Source organism: Diabrotica undecimpunctata, chromosome 5, assembly GCF_040954645.1.
Source record: "Diabrotica undecimpunctata isolate CICGRU chromosome 5, icDiaUnde3, whole genome shotgun sequence".
NCBI lineage: Eukaryota > Metazoa > Arthropoda > Insecta > Coleoptera > Chrysomelidae > Diabrotica > Diabrotica undecimpunctata.
In genome coordinates this window covers 145,170,278-145,181,451 of record NC_092807.1, presented here as the reverse complement: position 1 = coordinate 145,181,451, position 11,174 = coordinate 145,170,278, and the positions used below count along the sequence as shown (strand labels likewise).

The 11,174-nt window shown below is 32.0% G+C and overlaps 1 protein-coding gene across 3 annotated transcripts in view; it reads left to right on the top strand.

Moving 5' to 3' along the window:
• Positions 1–530: 530 nt before the first annotated feature.
• The window catches only part of gek (serine/threonine-protein kinase gek), a 126,544-nt gene continuing 115,900 nt past the window's right edge, over positions 531–11,174 (top strand). For 2 of the 3 annotated variants that reach the window (XM_072532944.1, XM_072532941.1), the window contains exon 1: positions 531–647. The gene's annotated coding sequence lies outside the window, so the exon portion shown is untranslated. Of the gene's footprint in view, positions 745–11,174 lie in introns of all 3 variants that reach the window. The other variant, XM_072532942.1, reaches the window with a different exon arrangement.

Sequence of the window (11,174 nt, the reverse complement as noted above, 5' to 3'; positions counted from 1 at the left end):
TGTTATTATAGCACACGTTTTTTCCCATAGGCGTTACGTTAAAGAATGTTTATTAGAATTAATTTTTCGAAAATAATAATTTTTTTTGTAGATAAATTAAAAATTAAGTAAACTTTGTTTAAATTTCATCTAAATAAATACTCAAAATAAAAAAAATAATTTAGGAATATAGTAGTTTCCAAAAGTTTCAATTGTGCATTTCCATATTTTATTTCTTTTCTTTTTTGTGCGATTAGACAGGGGCAATATTTAAATTGTATGCTTTATTAATTTGTATTATTAAAATGAATTATATTAATATTTTTATGTAAAAAATAAACAATTGTAAATCCTTTAAAATATTTTTTTCTTTTAACTTTTAAGATTATTCCTAAATCGGTGATAAAATACACCATTTCCAATTCTTTCCATGTTTTAATAACGGTAACAACGAAGAAATGCACTTAATTGTTTACTCTTTACCAACCAGTTTGAATTTTACATAATAAATTAGAATAATTTTCTAGGTTTCAATTTTCATTCAATTCACATCGCACATTATACATTCTCCGTGGGGGAGTCATAGACAAACATGGCTGCCGTAAGTGTGTGTTGAAATGGTTTTAATTAGACAAGTGATAAAAAGCACCATTAAAATCAATCAAAAGGTGATAGTGATAAGAGTTTTTGTTTACAATTAGTTCCTATTTAAAGATGTGTGTTTTTGGTAGTAGCAAGACCATTTAGAGGAGTGTTTATATATAGGTTAATCTTGCCTTATTTTTGTTTTTTTAACCAGTTTATTTAGAAATGTCCTTATTTTATTTTACATAACAGTTTAAATATTTATTTATTCGTGTGTTAAAAGCATATTTTAACTGAGAATATAATAATTTATAATATATTTTTAACCTAACTGACCTGTGACATTTGTGTTTTGATTGACATTTCGTTTTTAGCGTAAAAAAAGACCAAACCTATTATTTTTATTATTTTGCATAGTAGAAATAAGAAAGTCGAGATCAATGTAACAAGTCTATTTAAGCCACGACACAGTTATACCTTTCCCCGCATTTATGCATATTAAAGGGACCACATCCTCTTTCCTGTGTGTAGTTACCTTGCAACTTGAGTCTTGTTATTAAACTAAATATCTACCTAAAAGTACATATTATGTCCAATTAACACCAGTTTTAAATTGTACAGTAGTGTGTGATATTAATATAAATAATAATTATTTATATTAATTACACTATTATAATATAATAAAAATGCATTTAATTTTGCTTGACAGCAAAGATAAGCAAAGTGAGGTAGTATACCTAAATTTAACTAATTATTTTTTGTAATAAGATACATTACACATTTAAGATAATTTTCAAAGTTTTAAATATTAATAAGCTAGTCATTTCAGTATATTTCAGTAATCTAAATTATGGTTGTTGGTAATTTACATATTAAACTATTTGGAATCTTTTCTGTACATTGCTGAATGTTTATCTAAATAATTCATTTCAAATTGTGGAATATAAAGTGAGCTTTAAAAATATTACTTACATTAAACTAATACAATAAACAGGTGTGACAAATAAAAATGATGTATAGTGAAAATATTAAGTAATTAAACAAAAAGCACACCTTAGTATAATATAATTTCATAAGTAGGTATAGAAAAATTCATTCATAGACAAGGATGGTCAATTAAATAGGTTTTATTAAATTTTTTTTCTAATTACAGTAAAACCTCCGTTAACCGAAATAATAGGGAGGGAGGCCGTTTCGGATAACAAGAATTTCGGTTAAAAATAACATTGTTTTTTATAATATTCTTGATCAAAGTATTGGTATTAAAAAATACTATGAGTTGATTTCGTAATGTTTTCTAATAAGTAAATCCAAAATAAAGTAATAAAATTATGGAAAATGAACAAGTTTAACATGCTTTTTTAAAGAAATCTGCTATTTTTTTGCGTTTTCGTTTGACAACGATGTTTTCTCTCCCTCCATCGTTAATTTGCAGAACGTCATGAGTTTGCCTCATTCGATTGTTCGAAGAAACATAAAGCAATCTGAAAAGAACAAAACTTTATGTAATGACAACAAAAATTAAGAATCTAGTCGTGTTCCTAAATAATTAGGCCTACTGTATAAAATTCTTTACTCTAAAGCATTGAAAATCTCGTCGACGGTCTTGTGCTGCCTGTTGCCTCTTGGATCGTCATCTTCGTCATCTGATATGCTCATGTTGTCTTGATAAAAAACCATATCAATGATGTCCTGGTCGATGAATTCACGTTCTGAATCATCAGTTGCTAACCAGTCACGTGTCTTTTCTTAGTTAATTTCGTCATGTCCCAGCAAATTTTTAATGAAAGGTTTAATTTCTTCTATCGTTTTCTTACCATTTTCTTCTTCAGGATCGTCAATCAAAATCTTATCAAAAAGTTTGTTCCAGCATTTTTCAAAAGTTGAAGATTTGATCTTGGCCCACGACTCAGCTCACCAATAAAAATGTTTTATTGTTAAAGATTTGAGAATTTCGGGAACACTTTTGGATTAATTCGTCTCCTGTAATAACAGATGTCTTAAGAATGCTTCTCTATATTGTCTCTTGAATGTCTCTATGACTCCCTGGTCTAACGGCTGGATTAAGCTTGTGACATTCGGTGGCAAAAATCTGACAATTGTCACCATTTTGTAGATTTTGAAAGTGAGAGCGCATCGTCAACAAGCAACAATGCTTTGATGGGAAGGTTTTTTAATTTTAAAAAGGATTTTACACTTGAGACGAATTCATTTTCAAACCATTCTAAAAATAAAGTGGTTGACATCCATGAACTTTTTTGGCTTCTATACCTTAAAATGCCTTTTCGGAAATATCTTTTAGAGCTCTTGATTTTTGTGATTTCCTAACACACATAGACTCAATTGGTGAGTGAAATTAACGGAATTGTTTATGTTTTGCGACAAACATTCACTTTTTATTGACGAAATTATTGAAACAGACAGCCGTTTCGGTTAAACGATGTTTCGGTTAAAAAGGTTTCGGTTAAGGGAGGTTTTACTGTATATATTAAAATAGAAAACCTTTAGAGAGTTATTACTCAGCTTTATTTATTGGTTGAAATTTGATGCCTGTGCCTACACGAGTATATTGGAAACTTTCAACACCTTTACATAAACAAGCGATTTTTCCATAAGTTGCAAAATTTTCAATATTTTTCAAAATATCCGCATTTTCCTTTTACTGGATTAAGTACATACTTTTTTAGTTTCAATTTCAGTGTCATAAGTATAATGTGTTAAAAATATTCTTGAATCGTGTCTCTACTTTATCTAGAACTGCTGTAGCCCTAGTGATCTAAGATCCCACTGCAGGATCACTATGTTCATAACATAGTTAATAAAACTCACATTTACATACATTTAAAATTAGGAGACTACATTAATAATTACCAGTCAAAAAGTGACTGCAAATATTTTTAATTCGATTAAGTAATAGTACTTGATTAAAATTTATTTTGTTCAATTATTTTTTTAAATAAAATATGCTGCTCATGAAGTACTTAATTAATTTTTTAACAAAAAATTTATTTAGTTCATTTATTTTTTTAAATAAAATATGCTGCTCATGACATATCTGCACGTTTTTTATATCAAATTAAAGCTAATTTTTTTCTTAATATGATGATATAAAGTTGCCTGAGAAAAAATGGTTGTAAATGAGCTTTGCCAGCTGTAAAAAACGCAAAGTATCAAAGATAAAATAAAAGACAGCTAGTACGCAACACTACTGGTTTGAAGTGTCAGTTGTGTGAGTTTTTAAAGCATATGTCGATAGTATATAATAATATAGATATTATCACTTGTCAAACCATATATCATAATATTAAGAAAAAGAAATTGTAGCTCTAATTTGATATAAAAATAAAACATGCATGTATGTCATGAGCAGTGTAATTTATTTAAAAAATAAATGAATGAAATAAAATTTTTGTTCATCAATTGCTTTAAAAATATTTGCAGTCACTTTTGACTGGCAACCGATTATCAATGTATTCTAATTTTAAATGTATGTAAAAATGTGAGTTTGATTAACTATGTTATGAATGTAGTGATCATACAGTGTACATCTTGTACAATAGGTTATTCTTGTATTTCCAATTTGTTTATTTACTGCGAAAGCCATCTTAAAATATCTTATTTTTGTGTAGCTTCAGTAGTTTTAAGTGTAGACATTATATAATAAAAATATTTTTTATACTTTTACACTTATTTTCAAGTTTTCTATTTGGCTTAGATTCCTAGTTTTTTACACTCTTCTTATATATATTCTCTCTCTCCAGCTTCACAACCCTTTGTTCTTCACTGCCTGTACAATTAGCCTCCACCTACGTTGGTCAATCATACCTTCTTGCCAGTTGTGTATTCCCATGGCATGCAAATCTTTTAGAATGTTATCCCTCGATTCAAGTCTAGGTTGGCCTATAGGCTCCTGCCCATAGTTTGATTAGCTGTTCTTCATGGGTCCTATTCACATGTCCATAACATTTATTACAGTATGATTTTTTCTTCATATAGTTAATCTTAATTTGTTGGTGCTCTTTAAACTAACAAATAAGTTAGTTAATATTAAATTGAGACTTTCTGTATAGGTAAATTTTCAATAATTAATTTGGAAATGGTGGAATTCATCATAATTGGCTCAACAATCCATTGTGGCTCTTGGCCTGCTCACAAAGAAGTCGCCACTCCTGTCGATTCCTGGCAACTTCCCTCCATCTTCTGACCCTCAGAATCTGTAGGTCTTCTTCCTTATCATCAATCCATCTCCTTCTTGGTCATCATCTGGTTCTTGTGCTCTTTGGTTTTGAAAATGTTAATTTCTTCATGTATTCATGATCTGACATCCCAGCAATGTGTCTAGCTCGTCTAAGTCTCTGCACTTTAACTAATTTCACAATGTCTGTATCAGTGTATAACTGATATAGTTCAAAGTTGTATCTTCGACGCCATAGCCCATTTTCATTTACAGCCTTAAAAATCTTTCTAAGAATTTTTCTCTCAAAAACACCAAGAAGTCTTGTAGATATTGAGCTGTAGTGTATGGTTTATATTTTTATTTTTTAAATGTTTCTGAAGACTGTGATCAGTTCTGTTTGCTATTGCTATATTTTTTTCTTTTTATTTCGTCAGTTTATTGTGCTTGCTGCATTTACTAGCGATCCAAGATATATGAATTCTTTGACTTGCTCAAAGGTATGGTTGTTAATTTGAATTCTCTGTTGGATATTTAGCCCATCCTCACTTACGCGTCGGAAACATGGACGATGACAAAGAGTGATGAAGAACGTTTAAGATGCTTTGAACATAAAATCCTCCGGCATATCTATGGAGGAGTACAGGAGGGCTGATTATAGCGTAGACGCTATAATTTCGAACTTTACCGTCTCTATAACAGACATGATATTATTAGGTTCATCAAAATAAACCGGTTGCGGTGGTTAGGTCACATAGAGAGAATGAATGATATGGAGCTGCCAAAATATATTTATAACCAAAGAATAGATGGAATGAGAAGGAGAGGCAGACCCAGAGCACGATTTAAGGATCAGGTGGAGGAAGACTTGAGAATGTTGGGAGTATGAAACTGGAAAGCCAAGGCGAAGAATAGGAGAGAATGGAGACTTATCCTTGAGCAGGCCAAGACCCACCATGGGCTGTGGAGCCAATGATAATGATGTATTTTTTTAAAATGAGTGGACAGCATCCCTGTCTACACACTTTGATCCATTTACTTTTATTATTGCAAAACTCTTAGTGAGGAAGTTTTCTCGCAAGCTTTACCATCATTGAAACTCCTCATTGTTTATGTCTTAGGGTTCACAACAATATTTATAAGGTTCTCCTAGTTCTAAACCTGGTATAGCATCATTTTTCGTATATATTCTCGTTCTTATGCCAGTATTTTTTCGTAGTAGTCCATCCACATTTTTTTGTGTTTGTATATAATTTAAAGGTATTTTTTGTTCATTCATGTTTATAAATCGCCAATTTTTTTTTTCATTTTCTGTCATGTATATCTGTATAACTTCTAGTTGTGCTTCGATTTGTTGTTCATTAGTTGTGATATAGGGAACTGCAATTTTACTTTTAATTAGAAAGTAATAGCAGTCACTGTTTGCTCCCCTCGTGATCCTGATATCATTCACCTTTAAACCTTTGTCACAATGTTACAGTCAATTATTGATTTTAGAGTAAGGGTCGGTTGTATTCATGAGAAATTGGGTATTTGGAGAAATTATTGACTATTTTTTGTGTACTGTTTTGACATACATTAATTGAGCCGTTGAAAGCCAGAGTGGTACAAGTCACAAAATTCCATTTTTGCCCAAATATCGGCAAAAGATTCATTTTACAGGAATCTATATTCACACAAAATATTAAATAATTATGTTTGCCAATGCACCCAGAGATGGCACAACTAGTTTACCTAGTTAACGAAATGCTAATAGCATTGAAAGGCAGAGTGGTACATGTCCGTAGATGCGTGACTTATACCACTGTGGCATTTAACAGATTTTAGTAGCACGTTTTAAATTAGTTTATTTTAAGATCTGAAACATGAGTTCTAGTGAATCTGAAATAGAATCTTTTCCTGGTAGTGAATAAGAACCGGACAGATTGGATAATTCGAAATCATGATTATCTTCAGGTACAAATAGTTATTGTTTACATTTAACAAAATAAATAACCTCTAAATTATTTTAGATGAGAATGAAATTGTTTTATCTAATGAGGCATCAGGTTCTCAAAGTAAGCATGAAAGTGGCAATCAAAGGAAACGAGTTGGAAAAAAACGCTTTAGAGAACCCGAAAAACATATCAATGTATTACGTAAGAGAAATAGGAATACAGGACAAGAATATTACAGTACATCTGGCAAAAAGGTACCACAAAAAGCATTTTCTAATACTAATTGTAATTGTAGAAAAAAATGTTTTAACCGAATTGATGAGCAAGAGAGAAAAACAATATTTGAAAACTTTTGGAAAATGGGCGATTTTTCTGCACAAAATGCATTTCTTTCTGGTTTAGTTAAACAAAGTGCCATTAATCGTCGACGTCCTCGTGATCAAAGTAGAACTAATATTAGAAGTAACACAAATATGTATTTTGTTAATACTTTAAATATTTCACAAAATGTTTGTAAACAGTACTTTTTGCAAACGTTTCAAATTTCGAATGGTCGACTTGAAAGAGCAGTTCAACGTTCACGTGTTTCATCGCCTGGAGAAGATTTGCGAGGTAGGCATAAACCAACAAATAAAACTCCTGAAGAACGTGTAGAATATGTACGCGAACACATTGGCAGTTTCCCCATGTACCAGTCCCGTTACACCCGAAGTCATAATCCGAATAGAAAATACCTCGATACCAGTCTGAACATAAGAATTATGTACAATCTTTATAAAGAAAAATGCTCAACAGAGAATATAAGTCCAGTATCGGAAGCAATGTACCGAAATGTATTCCATCGTGATTTTAATCTACACTTTCATAGTCCATCTAAAGACACGTGTGTGAAGTGTGATACATTTAAGGCAAAACTAGCCTGTATCACCAATGAGCAGGAAAAGACTGATCTAAAAACACAGCATGCGTTGCATTTGTTGAAGGCTGAAAAGGCAAGAACAAGTCAAGCTAATGACAATTGTCTATTGTAAATACAGGAAAAATGTACTGTTTTACGTTCGACCTCGAAAAGGCTTTGCCTTTTCCGACATTAACCTGTTCCATTGCGTATTATAAAAGAAACATGTACGTATACAATTTAGGGATACACGAGTTGGCCGAAAAAGAAAAGTCTTTTATGTATGTTTGGGATGAAATCACTGCTTCCAGGGGATCACAAGAAATCGGATCATGCATACGAAAGCATATTATGACAAATGCAAATGCAGCAAAGCATATTATTGCTTACAGCGATGCTTGCGGCGGTCAAAACCGCAACTTCAAGCAGTGTTTGTTCTGGTTAAAATTAATGGCAGATAGAGATATTAAAGTAATAGATCATAAGTTTATGGTGTCGGGCCATTCATTTTTACCAAATGATCGAGATTTCGGTCAAATTGAACAGTATGCCAAAAATCGTTTAAAATATACGCCTGAAGACTGGTATACAACAATAAGAAAATGTAGGACAAAAAATCCTTTTTCGGTGTACGAAATGAAAAAGGAAGACATTCTCTCCATAGCAGCGGTGCAAAACTCCGTAACTCGTCGCAAGAAAAATGAAAATGATTGTACAGTATCTTGGTTGAACATCCAGTGGCTGCATTTTGAGAAAGATCAACCGTACAAAATATTTTATAAGACTACTTTGAATAAAGACTTCTGTTTTGAAACAATTAACATTTTTCCACAAAACAACAAAAAAGGTGCCCCTAAACTAATGAAAAATAAGAAACTTACACGACTGTACTCCGCTCCAATTAGAATTAGTGCCAATAAAAAAAAGGATATGGTGGATCTACTCCAGTTCATACCACCCTATTTTAAGAATATTTTGGAAGACCCGTCCATTGAAGATATTGGATCCTTGGGAGAGGAAGAACTTACATGATTTTATGATTATTTGCTAATAGAATATTAGTTTAAGCTGTAGTTATTTTTATTACTTTTATTAGTGTTGAGAAGCAAAGGGGTCTATCACAAATTATTAAAAAACCAAAAGTAAAATTAATATTATCATGCTAATTTTACACCAAAATCTAAGTTAACATGTTTGTAAACTATATTGAATAAAAAAATTATAATAACACGTCTCAGGATTTTTCAGTAGCATCTAAACTTTAAGGCTTTGTATCTCACAATATGCTTGGAGTGACTTGTACGACTCTGGCTTTCAACGGCTTAATTAGTCTTTTTCCTTTATCGTTACACTTATCTTTCTCACAGGGCTGATAAATCTGACAAGTATTTTGCTATTCGGTTCTGCTATTTAAGTGATTAAGAATTATTATCTCGTGTAGGGCCGATCTCTTTAACTACTTCCAAATTTGTATTTGAAACATTTGATTGAAGTCTCATTTTAGCGATAGCTTAATTGTTTCGTACTAAAGGCGACATTTGTTTAAAATCGATAAAGTTTAATAATATGCAGTGACAATTTGTTGATGCTTAAGAATTATCGCTAGATGCCCGTTTTTTTATTTTTTGTTTTGTTTGTTTTCTTCGCTCCGTATTTGATTTTGGATCTGAAGTTTTAATAATTCTATATGATCAATGTCTAAAGTGGGGAAGATAAATTGTCTAAAAATTATCACTAACTACCATATTTGCACATAAATAAATTGATTGAATTCTCGTTTATATGAATAATAAATGAAGGTTAAATTTGGTTAATAAATAAAAACTATTGATGATGACACATAATGCAAGTATGTTGCTGCAGGTGCTTTTGTAGTATTTTACTATATGGTAAATACTTGAGTTAGAGAAAATCAGAAGAATTATTCATTTAAATTTATTTTAGGAATTGTATCACATGTATTACCAATTACTGTTTTCATTTTTACTACAAATCATGTAATACAAGGTGATTTACATAATAACATAAATAAATTGTAATCTTTAAACTGGGTATAATGACATATTTTTAAGTTTTAAATTCATTACACAAATGTCACATGTTTAGGATGTATGAAATATTCAAACTTACATTTTGAGATATAAAGATAAAATTGCAACGACTTTTTTAAGACGGATAAGACTCAGTCAATTTTTTTTTTCTGTCATTTGAGTGCTTTTGGGTTTACCCCAGATATTCCTCGGCTCCACTCTCTAGGTCTTGATGGTGATTGTAATGATTTTTGTTTTGTTTCGGAAGCTGTTTGTTTTTATAACCGATTGTAATGAGGAGTTGGCTTATTGTACATCTCCCATTCGTATAATCTTACGTGTTACGGGACCAACAGCTCCGGAATACGGTGGCGGCTCAGTTAAATTAGAAATTGAAAAAATTTTGGTGTGTGTCAGGATCGAACCCCAGGCCGTCTGCTTGGTAAGCTAATACCTAGCCGCCGAGCTGTGGCCGCCACTGATATTAATAAGCAAATTCATTTTATATAAAAAATAAACTATACACTCTAGGAAATGTTACATTTGAACAATGTGTTAAGTGTAATAATTCTTCTTCTTCTGGTTCCTATCCGTTTCGGATGTTGGAAATCATATTGGCAATCATGACCTTGCTCGCTGCGGCTCGAAACAGCTCCGTTGAGGTTTTCTTAAATCATGTTCTTAAATTCCGCAGCCACGATATTCGCCTTCTACCGGGTCCTCGCTTACCTTTGACTTTACCTTGCAATATAGACTGCAGCAGGGAGTAACGGTGCTGATTTCTTATAACGTGTCCCAGATATTGCAATTTTATGCGTTTGATCGTAAACACAATCTCTGGTTACTTCTTCATTTTTTCTAGAACTTCCTTGTTCGTGATCCTTGCTGTCCATGATATTCTCAGCATTCTTCTATAAAGCCACATCTCAAATGCTTCAAGTTTTTTAATAGTGGTGTCTGTAAGCGTCCATGCCTCCGCCCCGTACAACAACACAGAGAAAACATAGCATCTCAAATGTCTCATTTTTGTATCTAGGGATATGTTGTGACTTTTGAAGATGGCGCCCATTTTGTTAAAGACCGTTCTTGCCTTTCCTATGCGGCACTTTATTTCCTGTACATTGCTCCACTGTTCGTTTATAATAGTTCCCAGGTAGCAATACTGTTTTACTCGCTCTATCTGCGTCCCATTAATGTATAGATGAGCCCCATTTATATTCTCCTTGCTGATAATCATTTGTTTCGTTTTGTGGGTATTAATGTTTAGTCCGTACTGTTGACTGTACTTGTTTATTCTGTCCATTAGCCTCTGAAGTCCCTCTAAACTATCTGCTATCACCATTTTGTCGTCGGCATATCTAACATTGTTTACTCTTTCACCATTTAGAAGGATGCCTTCGTCTATTCCGTAGAGAGCCTCGTTAAAAATTTTCTCTGAGTACATATTAAATATCAACGGCGATAGGATACATCCCTGTCTAACTCCACGTAGTATTTTTATGTGATCTGTTTCTTCTCCGTTAATTTTCATGTATGCGGTCTGATTCCAGTATAGTTCTAAAATTATTCTG